Here is a 19,719-nt window from a genome sequence, read left to right as displayed (position 1 = left end):
TAAATGATTTAGTATGAGTTAAGCTTGAGCCTAGGCAAGGTTGGCAATGTGTCTATAAACTCTTATCTATGTGGGCAATGTGTCTATAAACTCTTATCTATGTGAGAAATTGCAAAATCCTAAATCTTAGCAACATGGAATGCCATAGCTTTTTCTAAGTTTAATATTCTTTTTTGTAAGCTACTTATTTGAAAGTTTCCCATACTCATAGGTATAGTATGTTGATGCTTATTGTAGGACATTATTCTTTATGCAAGGTTGAAAGACATGATTCTTCTTATCTCTTTTGGCAATGCACATGGATTAGAATGGTATGGAAGAAGATGCACAAATGGTACACTATAATTGGTTCCTAGTTTTTATAAGTATAAAACTAGGTTAAAACTTGGTCAAAAATTGAATTATTGATCAACTACCAAATAGTGTTTAGAGTAGTAAGAATAAAGATTCCACAAGATTTCATTTAAGAAATGATGAGAAGTAATGTCATACCAGTGGAGCATCAAATAAATAAAATAGACTAGTGTATCCATCTTAGTTTTAGGGAGTTTCATCCCAATTAATGGGGGTGATTTGTGGCCCTTAGGATGTGGCATATCTCCATTTATCGAGGCATGGTATGATTAATGCTCCTTTCAAAGCATGCTCTCAACTTCTCAAAAGCTTGATGTGCTATCATATTGCATGTTACGTAAGGAGTTCTATATTAATATTTATATCCATTGTAGTATTAAGACATATGAGGTTGCAACCTTGAACAAAATGGGCCGTTAGGGTTGATATTGAATGGATCTTCTAGCCATGATGATGTACTGAATAGTTTTTAGGCCTAGGGACATCTTAGGAAATTAGGTTATGGTGCTAGGGCTAGCTTATGGGGCCTTGTTTTATAAAGGGGTCCATGGCTTTGGGATTATATAGAGATTTGGATTCTTGATTTCTTTTGACAGCTTGTTAGCTAAAGCTAAATGCAACCTTAGGGATCTGGGCTTATGTGAAACATAGCGTATATCCCTTGCAAATGGGTGAAATGTGTCTCTTAACTAGAGTAGTTAGTTTGAGGGCTAAAAACTTAATCATATAGTTCTAACTTAAAAACCATCCGATTATGAGATTTAAGGCGTAAGTATTAGTTATTGTACAAGATCCTATTAAAAACATAAGATTAGCTTTATTTTAATAATATTCTCATATAAATGTGATATGATGTAAAATCATCCTAACTTTTGACCATAATTATGTATGAAGTCAGTGAACAAAGCATCAATTATGGATGTAAGTTATGTTGCACTAGTCATGCCGGTTTAATAAAGCTACTTGAAAACATGTGTATTATAGTAGCAAATTGACATTCATTATGTAATACATTACAAAATCTTTGAGGAACTATATGGAAAAACAATAAAATGTGTAGAAAATGAGATTATTTTTTCATTCACTACAGAGTAGCAAGTTGACTTAAAATAATACACACTATTGTTACTTATGTGATCACTTCATGACTTGAGATTGTTACCATTTTTTCAATCTAATTGTTCCAATATACAAATTGAGGGTTCAAGTTTTGTTTTCATGATACTAGCCGTGATTCTTTTTGAAGTTATGCAATATACGTTCCGGCATGGATGACCTTTTGTACCTATAATTACTCATGCAAAAACATTACTCATATAAACAAGACCCCACTATAAAATTAGTTTCTAACCAATCATCAATCTATGAGAAAATTAACATGGATTATTTTTTAGAATGTGTAGCTAGCATGGGATTGAGTGGCTATTAGTTTAACCCTAATTTGTTTGGTAACCATTTTCCACAAAGTATATCTTGGTATGGCTACTTGTAATTCCCTATTATGGGATATAGGGAATTGAATTCCCGAGTTGTGTGACTTGTAATTCCTTGTGATGGTATATGGGGAACTAGATTCCCTCGTTATATGACCTATAGATACTATCTGGTTCAAGATGTGTGGAATAAAACTCCTTATTTATATGTGGGAGATTCATATATTGATATCTAGGATCCCTACTATGAGATCGGGGAAATGTAATTCCCTAGCTATATGTAGAAAACACTTATGTAGCTACCTAGGAAATACTAGAGAGTTTCTTACATTCCAAGAGTTTTCCTATGTAGGATTCTTTTATAAGCTCCTTTTGTGAACACTAAATACTAAATGCTAAATACTAGACTCCTAAATGCTAAACTAAGCCCAAAATTCTAAATACTAAACCTTAAACCCGAAACACTAAAACCTAAACCCTAAACCCTCTCACATGTTACCTAGGACAAATAATGTATCCACTTTGTGAAGGAATGCCAATCATAGAAAATGAGACTACTAAATCCTAAACCCTCAACAATTTATAATGAGTTATTATTATTATTATTATTCTTCTTCTTCTTCTTCTTCTCTCTCTCTCTCTCTCTCTTTCTCTCTCTCTCTCTCTCTCTCTCTCATTGTGTGTATGTGTGACTCTTTTCTTTAATTTTGATCTTTTTCCTCAAAGGGAAAGTAAAAAATGGAGCATGCATGATTTCAAAAATAGGGACACGTATAAATAAGTATTTATTGAGTCATAGAAGTACATGTTTTTATGTGTAATTAAAATGATGTTTATAATGTCATTTGTTAGAAACACCATCCCACGTGTTATTACACATTAATATACACACAAGTATAAACTTGCTTAACAATATATGACTCCACTTCTCTACTCCAATTCTATTGTAGTCTTTGTTTATCATTAAGTTTATAGAGTTTCTATTCTACTTGTAAAATCTGCACTCCACATGCATGCATGCATCTACATGTATGTGTATATGCTTGCACACACACATACATGTGTGGAGGTATGCACAGGTGTATACACTCACATGGAAGGATGCACATATACATGTACTTAAGGATAAATTTATATTTTGTAAATATTGAAAATCATCATAGTCTATAATAGTCCCATAAGGTATCCATGATTCATGCTTTATGAAAGTACAACATTATCAATTAGGATGTGTCTGTGATGATTGTAGAGAACAAAAATACTTTTGATGAATGGGAGAAAAGGTTATTGATCCTTATTTGGTGAATTTCTATTAGTTCATATACCCAAAATAGGAAATATCTTGAGTATTGTTGACATAGTGAAAATGGATGTTAAGAGAGATATGGCATCACCATATGTTAAGATAAATGTGGGTATTCCTATGCTTGATTCAATAGCATAATACAAGCTAGAGTAGATATCCTTCCCAAAGAGCCGATAGAATGCTCGTGGCAAACCTAATATAAATTGAAACCACAAATATTCTTCATTTTTTGTTTGAACAAAAGTTTCATATAAAGTAGCCTTATAGAGTTTCAAAAAATGGAAAACGTGATAAGTTGAAGGGAGTAGATGTGCCATTTCAAGATGATGAAACATTGTATCTAGGAACCAATCGCTATGCACAAAGATGACTACATCACCAACAATGATTATTCCTTGAGGAGTGTATGGGTTGTACAACCCTTTTCCAATTGTGTAGTGAATGTCTACAAGAAAGATTGTTAGATCATGTTAATTAGAGCAACACATTGCATTTTGATTATTGATAAAGGATGATGATCTTTAAGTAATAACTATTTTCAATTTACCTATAACCATATAGGTAATAAATTGAGTCTTATTTGGTCCCAAACAAGCATTTTGTCACCAATAACCACTTCTTTAGCATACTTGTAGCGAAAACGTTGATCATTATCTATCAATAGTAAATTGGATAGATAATTAGTTTGACATTTTAGATATATACATAGTGTAGATGCGATTTTGGTTATATTGATAGATAATATCCTGACCTAAAACTATGGCAAAGTGTAGGGGTCTGAGCTCCAAATACATCACTCTTTTGTCAGCAAAGATATCTTGATCATATGAGAGCTTGAAATGCAAGAATCTTGAGGATATATTTGTATCAGCATGTCCAAATCCATATACATGACTAAACTCAAGCTCTTTGCGATTGTTATTCCACACTGCAACCTAACAAGTAGTAGCACCCTAAATCACTACAAGGATATGGAGGTATAGCGACAACAATTTGCAACATAAAATAGCGGCATCGCTATTAGCATCGCAAATAGCGACGGTACTCAGACAAAAAAAACGCTAATGCGATGCTAATAGCAACGCAAATAGCAATGGTACTCAGAGAAAAAAAATGCGGGCCGAAATACAAACTATACAGAGGATTTTCAAGATGTGGGTACCTCTATAGGTAGTGCTATAGTTTATCATTCTCCTTCTAGCTCTACATAGACTCCTTCAAATCCTCTAGATGAAGAGGATGAAATGCTTATCTTGCAAGATCAAACAAGCCCCTCTAATCATGTGGCTAAAAGATTGCATCATCTAGTATTAGGAAGGGTAACCACAAAGAAATCTCTCAATTTTAACCCTTTACCCCATCAAAGAAGAAAATGCAAAAGATAAGCATTATTTTGCGCGCATACACGAAAGAGAGAGCAAAAGGGAGAGTGAGAGGGAGAGCGAACATCTTGCATTGGAGAGGGAGAGGGAGAGAAAGAGAGAAAGAGGGAGAAAGAAGGCTTCTCACTGCCACCGTCAATGTTTGCGAAGAAAAAGAGGAGGTATACGGAAGGTGAAGAGGAGCCGCTATCACGAAGAGGAGCCGCCAAACCCTTTTTCGAGCCTTTACGGTGAGTGCATTGTCCATTCTTGCTTTGCTTTTGTGTTTTCTCTCTCTCTTTTACTTGTTTTTGGTATAATTCGTGTGTATTGAGAGAGGGAGAGGAAATGAGAGAGAAAGAGAGGGAGAGGGAGAGGGAGAGGGAGGAAATGAGAGAGGCAGAGGAAGAGGGAGGGGGAGAGGGAGAGGTAATTAGAGATGGAGAGGGAGGGAGAGAGAGGGGGAGGGGGAGGGAGGGAGAGAGAGGAGGAGGGGGAGGGAGAGGAAATGAGAGAGGGAGAGGGAGAGGGAGGGAGAGGGAGAGGGAGAGAGGGAAACATTAGACATAATAGGGAAAGAGAGAAAGGGAGGGAGAGAGAAAGAGAGGGAGAGGGAGAGGGAGGGAGAGAGAAAGAGAGGGGGAGGGAGAGAGGGAGAGGGAGAGGGAGGGAGAGGGAAACATTAAACATAATAGGAAAAGAGAGGGAGAGGGAGAGGGAGAGGAAGATAGAAAAACATTAAACATAATAGGGAAAGAGAGAAAAGGAGGGAGAGGAAATGAGAGAGGGAGAGGAAGGAAAAAACATGAAACATAATAGAGAAAGAGAGAAAGAGAGGGACAGGGATAGGGAGGAGGGAGAGGAAATGAGAGAGGGAGAGGAGAGAGGAAAAACATTAAAGATAATAGGGAAAGAGAGAAAGAGAGGGAGAGGAGAGAGAAAAAACATTAAACATAATTGGAAAAGAGAGAAAGAGAGGGAGAGGGTGAGGAAAGGAGCGTAAATGAGGGAGGGAGAAGAGAGAGAAAAAAAGAGAAAAAACATTAAACATAATAGGGAAATAGAGAAAGAGAGGGAGAGGAAATGAGAGAGGGAGAGGAGAGAGAAAAACATTAAGCATAATAGGGAAAGAGAGAAAGAGAGGGAGAGGGTGAGGGAGGGAGAAGAAATGAGAGAAGGAGAGTAAGAGAGCAAAAGGAAATGAGAGAAGGAGAGGAGAGAGAAAAAATGAAAGGAGAGGAGAGAGAAAAAGAGAGAAAAAACTTTAAACATAATAGGAAAAGAGAGAAAGAGAGAGAGAGGGTGAGGGAGGGAGATGGAATGAGAAGGCGAGAGGAAGAGACAAAAGGAAATGAGAGAGGGAGGGGAGAGAGAAAAAAATAAACATAATAGGGAAAGAGACATTAAACCTAATAGAGAAAGAGAGAAAGAGAGGGTGAGGGTGAGGGAGGGAGAGGAAATGAGAGAGGGAAAGAAAGAGCGAAAAGGAAATGAGAGAAGGAGAGGAGAGAGAAAAAACATTAAACATAATAGGGAAAGAGAGAAAGAGAGAGAGAGAGGGTGAGGGAGGGAGTGGAAATGAGAGAGGGAGAGGAAGAGAGAAAAGGAAATGAGAGAGGGAGAGGAGAGAGAAAAAGAGAGAAAAAACATTAAACATAACAAGGAAAGAGAGAAAGAGAGGGAGAGGGTGAGGGAGGGAGAGGAAATGAGAGAGGGAGAGGAGAGAGAAAAAGAGAGAAGAAACATTAAACGTAATAGGGAAAGAGAGAAAGAGAGGGAGAGGATGAGGAAATGAGAGAGGGAGAGAAAGAGAGAAAAGCAAATGAGAGAGGGAGAGGAGAGAGAAAAAACATTAAACATAATAGGGAAAGAGAGAAAGAGAGGGAGAGGGTGAGGGAGGGAGAGGAAGAGAGAAAAGGAAATGAGAGAGGGAGAGGAGAGAGAAAAAGAGAGAAAAAATATTAAACCTAATAGGGAAAGAGAGAAAGAGAGGGTGAGGGTGAGGGAGGGAGAGGAAATGAGAGAGGGAGAGGAAGAGAGAAAAGGAAATGACAGAGAGAGGAGAGAGAAAAAACATTAAACATAATAGGGAAAGAGAAAAAGAGAGGGTGAGGGTGAGGAAGGGAGAGTAAATGGGAGAGGGAGAGGAAGAGAGAAAAGGAAATGAGAGAGGAAGAGGAGATAAGAGAAAAAATACTAAACATAATAGAGAAAGAGAGAAAGAGAGAAAGAGAGGGAGAGGGAGAGGGAGAGGGAGGGAGAGTAAATGAGAGAGGGAGAGGAAGAGAGAAAAGGAAAGAAAAAACGAGAGAGAGAGAGAGAGAAAACATTAAAAATAATAGGGAAAGAGCGAAAGAAAGGAAGAGGGAGAGGCAAGGAGAGAGAGGAGGGAGAGGTTGTTGTTTTCTTGTTTATAGTAGTAGTAGTAGTAGTAGTTTTTTTTTTCTTTTCTTATTTATTTTACTTGAGCTTTTACAAAAAAGCCAGGTAACTTTTTGACAAAACTGATGATGTTTTAATGAGGCAAATAAGCCATAGAGGACAATTACTTCACGACCATTGATCATGGCCATGGTCTCTATTCTCGGATATGCTGCGCATGTTAGCACCGACCTCTTTTCCTTGTTTCTCTTCATCCGCAGGACTATTGGTCAAAGTTTTGTTACATTCAAGGTAATACACTTTGTAATTTATCACTCTGACCAAATCCGCAATGAGTGGAAGGGCACCACTTATCAGAGGCTATACCATTTTCATGGTCGTGGATGAGAAAATTTGTACCAAAGTACACCATGGCTATAGACAATAATATCGGCTCACACCAAAGGCGTAGCAGCGACCATTAGCAGACATAGAGCTCGGTCCTTCGTTGACCGATATTGCTGTCAGCTTGGTAATTCCACCAGCCTTCTCCGGCTTTCACTCTCGGCACTCCTTCATCGCATTAGCATTACATAGAATCCAATTTCCGTAGCTTCAACATCACCTTCATCTCGTCCTCGTCCTCTGTCACCCTCCTCCCTCATCGATGCTCTCTTCTGCGACTTCTCTCCCTCGACTTGCTGTCGACTGAGCCTTTTTCTTTGCCGTTACAATGGCCTTGACTATGGGACCCCTTCCGTGTGCTTCTCCGAGCTCGTCGATGCCGCAACTCGCTCCTTCATCACCTTGAACACTATCAAGTTGTTAAACATATAGACCAGTTTGTCAATTCATACCTAATCCGATGTTGCCTCCTTTTTGGCAAGATATTCATTGAAGCCAGTTAGTGAGATTAGCATCATACAAAAAATCAAAAGTTGTCTGTTGAATGTCATTCGATGGTAGTCGGTATGGCAATCACGATTAGAAGGAAGCTTCTCATTGCATTCCTCGTTTTTTTTTTTGCTCCGCTATCGTACTACTGCGCATCCGAGGTGTGGAATCCACCAAAAAGTTGTGTGTGTGACATTTGTTACTTTGTACATACTTAGTCGTTGTGTTTGCATTTTGTTCTGCATGGGTAGTATAGTAGAGAGAGGGGTCTTTTGCTACCTTTCCTTTCAGCTAGGGTTGCACCTAATAGATCCTCCTTCAACAATGGTGGGCATAATGGGATGCTTTCAGCCTATGTTGAGCAGGGTCAAGTGGAAAGCAGTTTATGGTGCTACAAACAAATGCAAGAAGAAGGTTGTATTCCTTGCAAGGCAACATTTGTCATTAGCCTTCAGGCATGCAACACCCTTTTGAAGAAAGGTGAGCCATATCCTGACTAGAAAGCCATGGACATATTGGAGATTGGAAGGGCATTGCATGATGATGCCTTTAGGATGGGTTATAGTATATACATTTCTGTCTGTAGTGGTCTTCTAACTATATATGGTATGTATGGAGATATGGAGGAAGCAAAGAATGTGTTCAATGGGTTGTCAGAGCACAATTCAATGACATAGCACAACTTGCTTTCAGCATATGTTGAGTATAGTGAGGGTGACAAGCAGTTTTTGGTTGATATAAGTATGTCAAGCTAAGAGTCTAGAAGAGGCACCTGCACCTAAACCACAATGATGCCTGGTGCTGTGTTGGCTATAGCAAGATTTGCTCCTTGAATTTTGAGGATGAATTAAACATCAACCAAAAAAGTGTGTCTCTAAAGAACACCATGCACAACGATCATCTCATTGAAGAGGATGTAAATCCTTGGTAGAATTCTTTGGAAGCAGCTGTTGGTGTTTCCTCTACACCGACTACACCGATTTACAGACTTGTGTCAAGAGCCTCTCTGAGTGAAGAAACCTCGTGATTGCATCAGGGATTTTCTTTCAAGGGAGTGCTCAATTGGGAGTGGCTGGGTCGCTCTTCTGGTAAAAAAGGGGGCCACTTTTCTAGGGCGTGTGGTAGGCCTGGGGAAGAAAAAGCAATGAACGGCAAAATAGAGGAAGGAGATTACTGTGGAAGGAACATGCAATTGTGAAGAAAAGCATCGAGGAGCAGGCTAGAAAGGTTTATTGAGGACAATTACTCAAAGATTCGGAATGTGGAACGTGAATTGTCATCTCTTGCATTGGAGATAAAACTTACCGTTGGACGAAAGAAGGCAGCTCTTGAGCACCTTCGCAAGAAAATTGAGCTATCTGGGGAGAAAATCAAGATTGCAAAGCTAAAGGGGGAGGAAGGGTGTCATGCTTTTGGGGCACATGGATCAAGAAGCATTGAGACTATCAGTCGACAGGATGGATGTAATGGGGCAAAGCTTGTCTGAGGTGAAACTGAACATGATGATATTGGCAGCACAACTCTGACTAAGGGTAGCTCTTCTATTCCTGAAAGCCAAAGATCTACAGTTTCATTGCTCACTGAACACTCTAATGAGATTGTCGAGGATGATGTTGCAAGCAATGCAAAGCCTTTGGAGAAGAAGCCATTGAATGAAGCTGGGTCAAAAACCGAGGACTCTGTTTCAGGGCACCATGACAATGAAGCAGTTGCAAAGGAAGTCAATTAGCAGGTAGAGGACCATGACAATTCTGCAGCACATGATATCAAAGCCGGCACAAAACCTGAGAATAGTGTTCACGATAATGCAGAAAGTGCTCGAGTTTTAGAAGAGGGAGATGCTTTTCAGGAGCTGCAGTTGATGCTTGGCTCTTGTATCTTATCAACTCCCAGTTGTTCGAGCAGAACCTTTGCGGTTCAAGAAAGCAGGAGTCTTTGCACTGGTGAAAGATGTGTTCCTGCCTTGGTACAATGGCTATAGATTTTTGGTTCAGCATGCAATCTGAATCAAGATTGAATGTGGAACTCCTTTTATTCCTTTAAACTATAAAGGTCTGCTGGACTCCACCAATGTTCTTGACCAGTGGATAAATTCTGCATCTCAGAGCCTTGTGAGGTTTGTTCATGCACAGATGAATGCATGCAGAGAGTTTATTCTATTACTGTACTATCCAAGGTTGTAAGCACACGTTTTAGACAATCTTCATCGTATAGTACTGATCAGCAAACAACCTGCAAAGTGTTCCTCTTTGATATAACAAGAGTCTAGTCTTCAGCATATAGATTATCTTGGTGCTTCCTATACAGTACTGATCAGCAAACAACCTGCAGAGTGTTTCTCTTTGAAATAGCAAGAAGGGACGTGAAGGACTTCAGTTTTTTTGAGCAGCTAGTTTATAAATCAGATTTGTTTTTTTTATGAAGCTGAAGCTGTTGATGTTGAACAGGGTTGTAATCAAACGGGTGAAGTGTAGTTAGTATTGCATACATCCAGGTCTATTTGCCACATTCAAGAGACCAAAAGGCTTGAGCAAGTTGACTATAGGGCCATTATCCAAAATTGAGGTGACTTTCTTTCAAATTGAATCATGATCTTGCTTGATTGCTTTCTATTATGAAATTAGTCAAGGTCCTCTGTGGTCAAGACTTTGCTTTCAAAAAACCCTTCGACATCTTTGGTTAACCTGACGTGAAAGAATCGCATTTAAATTTCAGGATGGGAGATATTTTAGCATCAATTTTAGCCTCTTCTACGATTCCTGCTTTTTCTTCTACTTCAGCTTCATCATCAAATTCTACTTCAAGTACTTCTATGGATGATTTAAAGCGGATTTCGCAGAATATGTCGATGTATATGCAGCTTCAAAATCAACAGACACGATTGTATATGCAGCAGAGCAGCAGTTGCATCAACAACAATTGTCTCAACAAAGGCAACTATATTTGGAGCAAGAGAATGCAATCAGCGCGACTATTGCGATTGAAGCAGTTGAGAATGAAAAGAAGCTATTTGATGGCCGTAATTTATCGGCTTATTTGAATATGTATGAGATCAAGATGGAATTTTTTGGAGTACCAATAGGACTTATGAGTAAATATTTTCTTCGCCTTGTCACACCTGCCTTGAGGGTAGAAGTGACTGATCTTTTCCTTCAAAATTCACATTGGCAAGATTTTAAGAAGGCACTGAAAGAGGAGTATTTTCTTGAGGACTTTGGGATGGCTACACGGCGGTCATTCCGAGTGTGGGTCTACATGCCAAACAAAGGTCTAGCTTCTTCAGGATTGATATGAGAATTTGAAGAGAGGTATAGTCAGCTTGATGCTATTGAACAAAGAGCATTGGATGTTGAAAAAGTTGAGCTTTTCTTGCAAGCTGCAGATCCTGCTCTTCAGGAAGAATTAGGAGAGCTTCTTGAGGATCGCATGAAGCCTATGGGTCTTAAAACGGATTGGCAAGACACCCAGGAGGCGGTCTCAACTTTGACCAAGAGACGGATATGGAAGACTCGCCTACAGAATGGATCCATGACACGGATGCCGTCTTCTGCTCCTATGTCTGCTTCTACCCCTGTCATTTCTTCTCTTCCTCAGCCAGTTTCTTGGCCTATGCCAGTGCCTACTATTTCTAATCCTCTTGTTCCTCCTATTCCAAGACCGATGCCGGCTTCTTCTGCTCCAAAACCATCCGCTCTGTCAGTTCCTTCCTCTCTTGATGACATAATCAAAGGCATAATGGATTTGACATTGGAGTCAGCTAAAGCAAAATTGGTGGAAAAATTAGGAGTGCTCCTAGTGCACCTAGGAGAGATCGAAGATGTATTTGGTGTGATAGTACAGATTATCAGCATTGCAGGGATTGTGAATCTTTTCAAGATGCAAGGAGGAAGAATTTGGTATTTTGGGGACAAGATGGCAAGATCTAGTTGACTAAAAGAGGAGCTCCGCTTGCTACCGATTTTGGGAAAGGCAGAATGAAGAAATTAGTAGATGATAGGGCTGTGCGTACTTCTTGTGTGACGGCTAGAGGAGATGCTTCTGCATATGGATTCTAGATTGAGAAAGGATCAGAGAATCAATTAGCATTATGGACCTATGCTATGGAGACGGCAAACAAGGGGAACATTCAGCTAACTGTTTTGACTAGTACAGGTTCTAGCTTCAGATCTGAGACAGGTTGGGATTCGCCTGCTGCTGACAGGTACACTATTTATGCCTACTTGGCTGTCTCAGGGAGCAGATGTACTTGTTGAGGAGAAGCATAAGAGGGATGAAGAGAATCCAAATGCAGCTAAAAAGACTAGAGGGGTTGAGTTTGTTACTCCACCTATTGTAGGGCCGTCTTTGAGACTAGGGCCAGAACGACAGATGGAAGATGCTCAGAAGGAAGAAAAGAGGCAAGAGCCTAGAGAGAGAAAGCAGCCACGGTTTAGATTGATGTCCGATATTGAGACATCTACAGACATGAAGAAAATCTTTAATGATAAGATACTTGGCAGTGAGGTGACTTTTACTATTTCTGAGGTTTTGGGCATCTCGAAAAGAGAGTTTTAAGATCAATTCCAAGAATTCCTGAAGAGGAAAAGACATGCATTGCCTACTACTGATACACAGGGAGTTTTGATTGGGGAGTTAGATGAGGATGAGGATGAGGTTATGGTTGAGAATGCTTCTATTTTTCCACACACAGAGAAGAGAGTTCAGCCTATTCATTATGCTAAAACTGATGAGCCTATTTTGGTACCGCACAGCCACTTTTCGCGGAGTCATTGGGCTAGGGAAACTACAGAAAAAATGGTGAAAATTGGAGAGAAATAGGTGCCTTATGTTGCTTTGGTGGATCATGGTTTAGAGATTAATCTCATAGTTCGTGGAGTTTATGAAAGTAATAGATGGCCTATGGATGCAGAGCATGGGTAGCATATGAGAGCCGCCAACAACACTGCAAGTGATTTGTATGCTACCTGTCCTAGTGTCACGATTTCTATTGGAGATGTAGAGGAGGATTTCCATTTATTTGTGCAGGATTCATGCTCTTACCCCATAATCCTTGGATAGCCATTCATCATAGAGATGCGCATGGAAATGAAAGTAATGGATGATGGATCTGCTTATGCACAAATTCGCAATAAAGATGGTATGAGAGCAGTCTAGTTTATGACTGTGTGTGTAAATCATGCTAGAAACAAGGATACTCTTCGAGATGCACCTTTTCCCACTATGAGAGATTCGGGTTTTCATTAGGTACCGCTGTCCCGTGAGACGACGGTGGTACAGAGCAGAGGAGATTGGAGTTCTCGCCTCCTGGCAGTAGTGTTTTCTCCTCCAATTTTGTTGGAATTTCAACAACAGTTTGATGAGTTATCAGAAGACTTCTAAGTTTCCTAGAGCTGCCAGGCAATACATATGCAGGAAGGAGAAAGATTTGAAAAATGGAGGTATTTTAGAGGATGATGAGCATATAGATGGGATGTATGATAGTATGGTTTGTGCAGATACGATGACAGAGATGGAAAATTATGTTGAAAACTGATATGCAAAGTTGTCACAGTAATGTATCAGTGCAGTCCCTGGACATGTTTCATGAAATTTCAGATTTTGTGTCACAGATAGAGTTAGAGGCTGAGGTGACTCAGCAAAAAGTGTTGAGTGCTGAAGAAATTCAGCAAATAGAGTTTTCGGCTGATTATGATCAGCCTACAGAGACACAAAGGGCTGAAAACTTTCAGCCAACAGAGTTTACTGCTGAAATATTTCAGCATCCAGATTTTAGGGCTGTTCCTATGCAGCCCATAGAGCAGAGGGCTGAGGATATTCAACCACCAGAGAGTGTAGAATTGCTGATTTACAGCAAGATTTGAGTAATGCAAAGGATCATAATGAAGCCAGGGTTGACAGAAATACAAGACTATGGATAAGAAGGTGAAGCCTGTAGCTAAACCGCTTCCACCTGACAGTGATCAGCAAATAGAGAGCGCTGCCAAGCAGCCAATTTTGAGGAATCCAGAGCATATAGGTCATAAATTTTTAGAGAGACTCTTGCTGAATTAAAAATTGGAAATGGTGATTTCTTGCTACTCTCAGAGAAACAATGCTTTCAGGATATGCTTGAGTAACATGGAAGGGGGTTTGCTTTCTTCTCACATGAGATTGGATGTATGAATCCGGATGTTGTTGCCTCTATGGTGATCTTTACTATTCCTCATATTCCATGGAACCTGCGACCTATTCCAATGCCTAGGGCACACTTGCCAGAGTTAATTGACTTGTTGAATGAGAAAATCATGATGGGAATCCTAGAGCGATCATCTGCACCATACTCAAATAGGTGGTTTATGGTTCCAAAGAAGAATGGTACTCTCCGATTTATACAGGACATGCAGCCAGTAAATAGAGTTACTATCAGGAATGTTGGTATAGGTCCAGTTGTAGACGAGTTTGCAGAAGCATTTGCTGGATGTGCCATCTATTCTTTAGGTGATTTTTATTCGGGATATGATTAGTTTCAACTGGATTTGGAAAGCAGGGAAATAGCCACTATGAGAACTCCTATTGGGCTTGTTAGGATGTGTACCTTGCCTCAAGGTGCCATAATTCTATTGCGCATATGATGAATGCCATGCATAAGGTCCTTTGTGAGTACATACCTCAGCTTACCATGCCTTTCTTGGATGATGTGCCCATTAAGGGGTGTGCAGAAGAAGAGAAGAATGAGAGCCTAAATGAGCAAGGATGTAGATACTTTGTGGCTGATCATATTTCAACTTGTGAAAAGATTTTGGCCAGGTTAGAAGAAGTGAACTTGACACTAACAGGGCAAAAATCTATTTTTGGAGTAAATGAGGTTGTCATTGTTGGACATATGTGTGGGTATTATGGCAGGAAACCTTCACCTGAGAAGGTGGATGCTATAGGCAAGATTACAAAGTATTGTTCTACCACTTCAGAAGTACGGAGATTCATTGGAGCCTGTGTGTTTTACATGATTTGGATACCCCATTTTGCACACATAGCAAATTGTTTATATCAGCTGCTTCGAAAGGGGAAGAAATTTTATTGGGATGAGAGCCACACTAGAGCCATGTAGAAATTGAAGAAGTTATTGCAGATTGCTTCTACTCTTAGGAAAGCAGATTATAATTGCGGAAGCCCTATTGTATTGACAGTTGACACTAGTCCAATTGGCATAGGTTGGGCTGTGGGTCAAGATGATGCAGATGGAAACAGGTTTGCTATTCGGTTTAGGGCGAAAGTCCTAAACGAGAGACAGAGGAGGTATCTGCAAATCAAGAGGGAATTACTGGGAATTGTTACGGCTCTCAAATGTGACAAGGAGTACTTTATTGGAGCCTCAGCTATAGTAGAGATAGATTGCTTGCCATTGATAGGTATGATTATGAGTTGCTCTACTTCGGATATAGCTATGCTGAGATGGATTGCATACATCAAGTCATTAAATCCAGAATTTAAACACATAGTAGGGAAGGATAATCCAGTGGTGAATATGCTGTCTAGAGCCAGATATGATGATGAGGAGACACTACTTGTAGAAGAGGATGATGTAGAAATTTTAGCCGCTATGGTTGATCATGTTTGCCATGTCTATAATATTGTGGCTTTCATAGAAGAACTCTATGTTGGATATTGGTTGCAGATTGGCAAGTACCTTAGTACACTAAGCAAAAGAGATGAATGGATAGATGAAGAGTTCAAGAATATCAGAAGAAAAGCCTATGGTTGTTTTCTCAAGGACGGATTTATTTGGAAGCACCCGAAGAAAAGAGGTGGGTTACCCTTGCGGGTTGTCTATGATAAAGAGACCTAGTTACAGGTGATGAGAGAGTTTCATGAGAGTCCTTGGGTTGGTCATAGAGGAGTGTGGGCTACTTATGAGAAATTCAAGGAAAAATATTGGTGGAAAGGCATGTACAAAGATGTTTCTCGCTTTGTAGAGACTTGCAGAGACTGTCAGATGTATTCCGTAGTGCGTCATCGAGATGAGCTTCATTGGACCTATCTGCTATGCATTCATTATAAGTGGGTAGTTGACTTGGTTACTATGCCTATGGGTCTATGGCAGATGAGATATATTGTTTTGGCTAGAGAGGATCTTACCAATCATGTTGAGGGTAGACCTTTGAGAACGAAGACCACTAGTGCAGTGTGTAAGTTCTTATTGGAAGTCATTTTTTGCAGGTATGGCTGTGTTGGTAAGATCACTGCAGATTGCGGTGAATTGGATGCAGATGAAGCTAGGGATTTTTTCTCTCAACTAGGAATCAAGTTGGCTCTAACTACAGCATACAATCCAGAGGAAAATGGAAAGAGTGAAAGAGGGCATCCATCGATAGTGAAAGCATTAGCCAAAGCATGTAGAGGATGGATTGGAGAATGGCCGAGGCTTCTACCATTTTCTTTGTGGGTCGACTGTACAACTCACACTGTTACCACAGGATATATGCCCACAGAGTTGATGTATGGTCAGAAACCGGTTATGCCGATTGAGACTTGTGCTTTGACTTGGTCAGTTTTACATTGGCAGGAGGATTTGACGAGAGAGGAGCTCTTAGCTCTTCGGATCCGGCAGTTGGAGAGAAGACCAGAGGATATTCAGCTAGCTATTGACACGTTGAAGGTTGCTAGACTAAGAAATAAGGATAAGTTTGATAGCAATCATCGCTTGTGGCCTAGAGAAATAGAAGAGGGAGATTGGGTATTAGTCTTTGATAGTAGCCTTGAAAATCACCATATTGCACTTCAGAAGATCGTGAAAAGATGGTTTGGGCCGTACATAGTCAGACATATCTTTGATAATGCAACATATGAGCTAACAGAATTGGATGGGAGAGTGCTTAGAGTGCCTATTGCAGGAAAAAGAATCAAGATTTTCAAGAAAAGAGATGATGAGGATTATGCATTGGAAGAATTTGCAAGAGATGAGCAACGAGAAGAAACTCCTGTAGAAGAGGCCGATGATATGACACATAACCTTGCTGATATACTGAAAATAGTTAATGAAGAGATTGATTTGTTCATGGATCTTGACGACAATGATCATGGGTAGTTGGCCCATCCGGAGGATGTGCAGGATCAGAGGGGGTGGATGTCCTACTGCTACGCATCCGAGGTGTGGAATCCACCAAAAAGTTGTGTGTGTGACATTTGTTACTTTGTACATACTTAGTCGTTGTGTTTGCATTTTGTTCTTCATGGGTAGTATAGTAGAGAGAGGGGTCTTTTGCTACCTTTCCTTTCAGCTAGGGTTGCACCTGATAGATCCTCCTTCAACAATGGTGGGCATAATGGGATGCTTTCAGCCTATGTTGAGCAGGGTCAAGTGGAAAGCAGTTTATGGTGCTACAAACAAATGCAAGAAGAAGGTTGTATTCCTTGCAAGGCAACATTTGTCATTAGCCTTCAGGCATGCAACACCCTTTTGAAGAAAGGTGAGCCATATCCTGACCAGAAAGCCATGGACGTATTGGAGATTAGAAGGGCATTGCATGATGATGCCTCTAGGATGGGTTATAGTATATACATTTCTGTCTGTAGTGGTCTTCTAACTATATATGGCATGTATGGAGATATGGAGGAAGCAAAGAATGTGTTCAATGGGTTGTCAGAGCACAATTCAATGACATAGCACAACTTGCTTTCAGCATATGTTGAGTATAGTGAGGGTGACAAGCAGTTTTTAGTTGATATAAGTATGTCAAGCTGAGAGTCTAGAAGAGGCACCTGCACCTAAACCACAATGATGCCTGGTGCTGTGTGGGCTATAGCAAGCTTTGCTCCCTGAATTTTGAGGATGAATTAAACATCAACCAAAAAAGTGTGTCTCTAAAGAACACCATGCACAACGATCGTCTCATTGAAGAGGATGTAAATCCTTGGTAGAATTCTTTGGAAGCAGCTGTTGGTGTTTCCTCTACACCGACTACACCGATTTACAAACTTGTGTCAAGAGCCTCTCTGAGTGAAGAATTCTCGTGATTGCATCAGGGATTTTCTTTCAAGGGAGTGCACAATTGGGAGTGGCTGGGCCGCTCTTCTGGTCAAAAAGGGGGCCGCTTTTCTGGGGCGTGTGGTAGGCCTAGGGAAGAAAAAGCAACGAACGACAAAATAGAGGAAGGAGATTACTGTGGAAGGAACATGCAATTGTGAAGAAAAGCATCGGGGAGCAGGCTAGAAAGGTTTATTGAGGACAATTACTTGAAGATCTGGAATGTGGAACGTGAATTGCCATCTCTTGCATTGGAGATAAAACTTACTACTAGACCAAAGAAGGCAGCTCTTGAGCACCTTTGCAAGAAAATTGAGCTATGTGGGGAGAAAATCAAGATTGCAAAGCTAAAGGGGGAGGAGGGGTGTCATGCTTTTGGGGCACATGGATCAAGAAGCATTGAGACTATCAATCGACAGGACGGATGTAATGGGGCAAAGCTTGCCTGAGTTGAAATAGAACATGATGATATTGGCAGCACAACTCTGACTAAGGGCAGCTCTTCTATTCCTGAAAGCCAAAGATCTACAGTTTCATTGCTCCACTGAACACTCTAATGAGATTGTCAAGGATGGTGTTGCAAGCACTGCAAAGCCTTTGGAGAAGAAGCCATTGAATGAAGCTGGCTCGAAAACGGGGGACTCTGTTTCAGGGCACCATGGGAATGAAGCAATTGCAAAGGAGCTGATCAGCAAGTAGAGGACCATGACAATTCTGCAGCACATGATATCAAAGCTAGCACAAAACTTGAGAACAGTGTTCACGATAATGCAGAAAGTGCTCGAGTTTTAGAAGAGGGAGATGCTTTTGGGGAGTTGGAGCTGATGTTTGGCGCTTGTATCTTATCAACTCCCAGTTGTTCGAGCAGAACTTTTGCGGTTCAAGAAAGCAAGAGTCTTTGCACTGGTGAATTATGTGTTCCTGCCTTGGTGCAATGCCTATAGATTTTGGGTTCAGAATGCGATCCGAATCAAGATAGAATGTGGAACTCCTTTGATTCCTTTAAACTATAAAGGTCTGCTGGACTCCACCAATGCTCTTGACTAGTGGATAAATTCTGCATCTCAGAGCCTTGTGAGGTTTGTTCATGTAGAGATGAAAGCATGCACAGAGTTTATTCTATTACTGTACTATCCAAGGTTGTAAGCGCACATTTTAGACAATCTTCATCATACAGTACTGATCAACAAACAACCTGTAGAGTGTTCCTCTTTGATATAATAAGAATCTAGTCTTCGGCATACAGATTATCTTGGTGCTTCCTATACAGTACTGATCAGCAAACAACCTGCAGAGTGTTTCTCTCTGAAATAGCAAGAAGGGACGTGAAGGACTTCAGTTTTTTTCAGTAGCCAGTTTATAAATAAGATTTCTTTCTTTTATGAAGCTAAAGCTATTGATGTTGAACAGGGTTGTAATCAAATGGGTGAAGTGTAGTTAGTATTGCATACATCCAGGTCTATTTGCCACATTCAAGAGACCAAAAGGCTTAAACAAGTTGATTATAGGGCCATTATCCGAAATTGAGGTGACCTTCTTTCAAATTGAATCATGATCTTGCTTGATCGATCTTCTATCCTGAAATTAGTCAAGGTCCTCTGTGGTCACAACTTCGCTTTTGAAAAACCCTTCAACACCGCTCTGTTCGATTCCTTTGTCACCTTCCTCTTGTTTCTATCGTCGTCACCTTTTTACATTGCCATCCTTCTCTACTGCATCCTTCTTTGTCGGATTCGTTTGTGAGCTTCATCGTTCATATTTTGGCCGTGCTTACCTACCCTTCGGCTTCTTTGTGTCGTTCTGCGTACCAGCTCTTTATCTTCTTCGTTCATTCCCTCTGCAATAGCTTTATCCCGCCCTTTCACTTTGTCGTCTCCCCCCTCCACCATCAACATACACCACCCTCTTAAATAATCAATTCCATCGATCTTTGCCACCGCAGCAACAAAAGCTGCAGCTTACAAAAGCTTCCGAAAAGCTTCCACCAATTCATAGATGTGCTTGTAG

Source organism: Lygodium microphyllum, chromosome 10, assembly GCF_053477565.2.
Source record: "Lygodium microphyllum isolate KBCC chromosome 10, Lygodium_microphyllum_v1.1.10, whole genome shotgun sequence".
Lineage (NCBI taxonomy): Eukaryota > Viridiplantae > Streptophyta > Polypodiopsida > Schizaeales > Lygodiaceae > Lygodium > Lygodium microphyllum.
The sequence above is the reverse complement of the archived record's forward strand: the minus strand, read 5'-3'. Positions refer to the sequence as shown.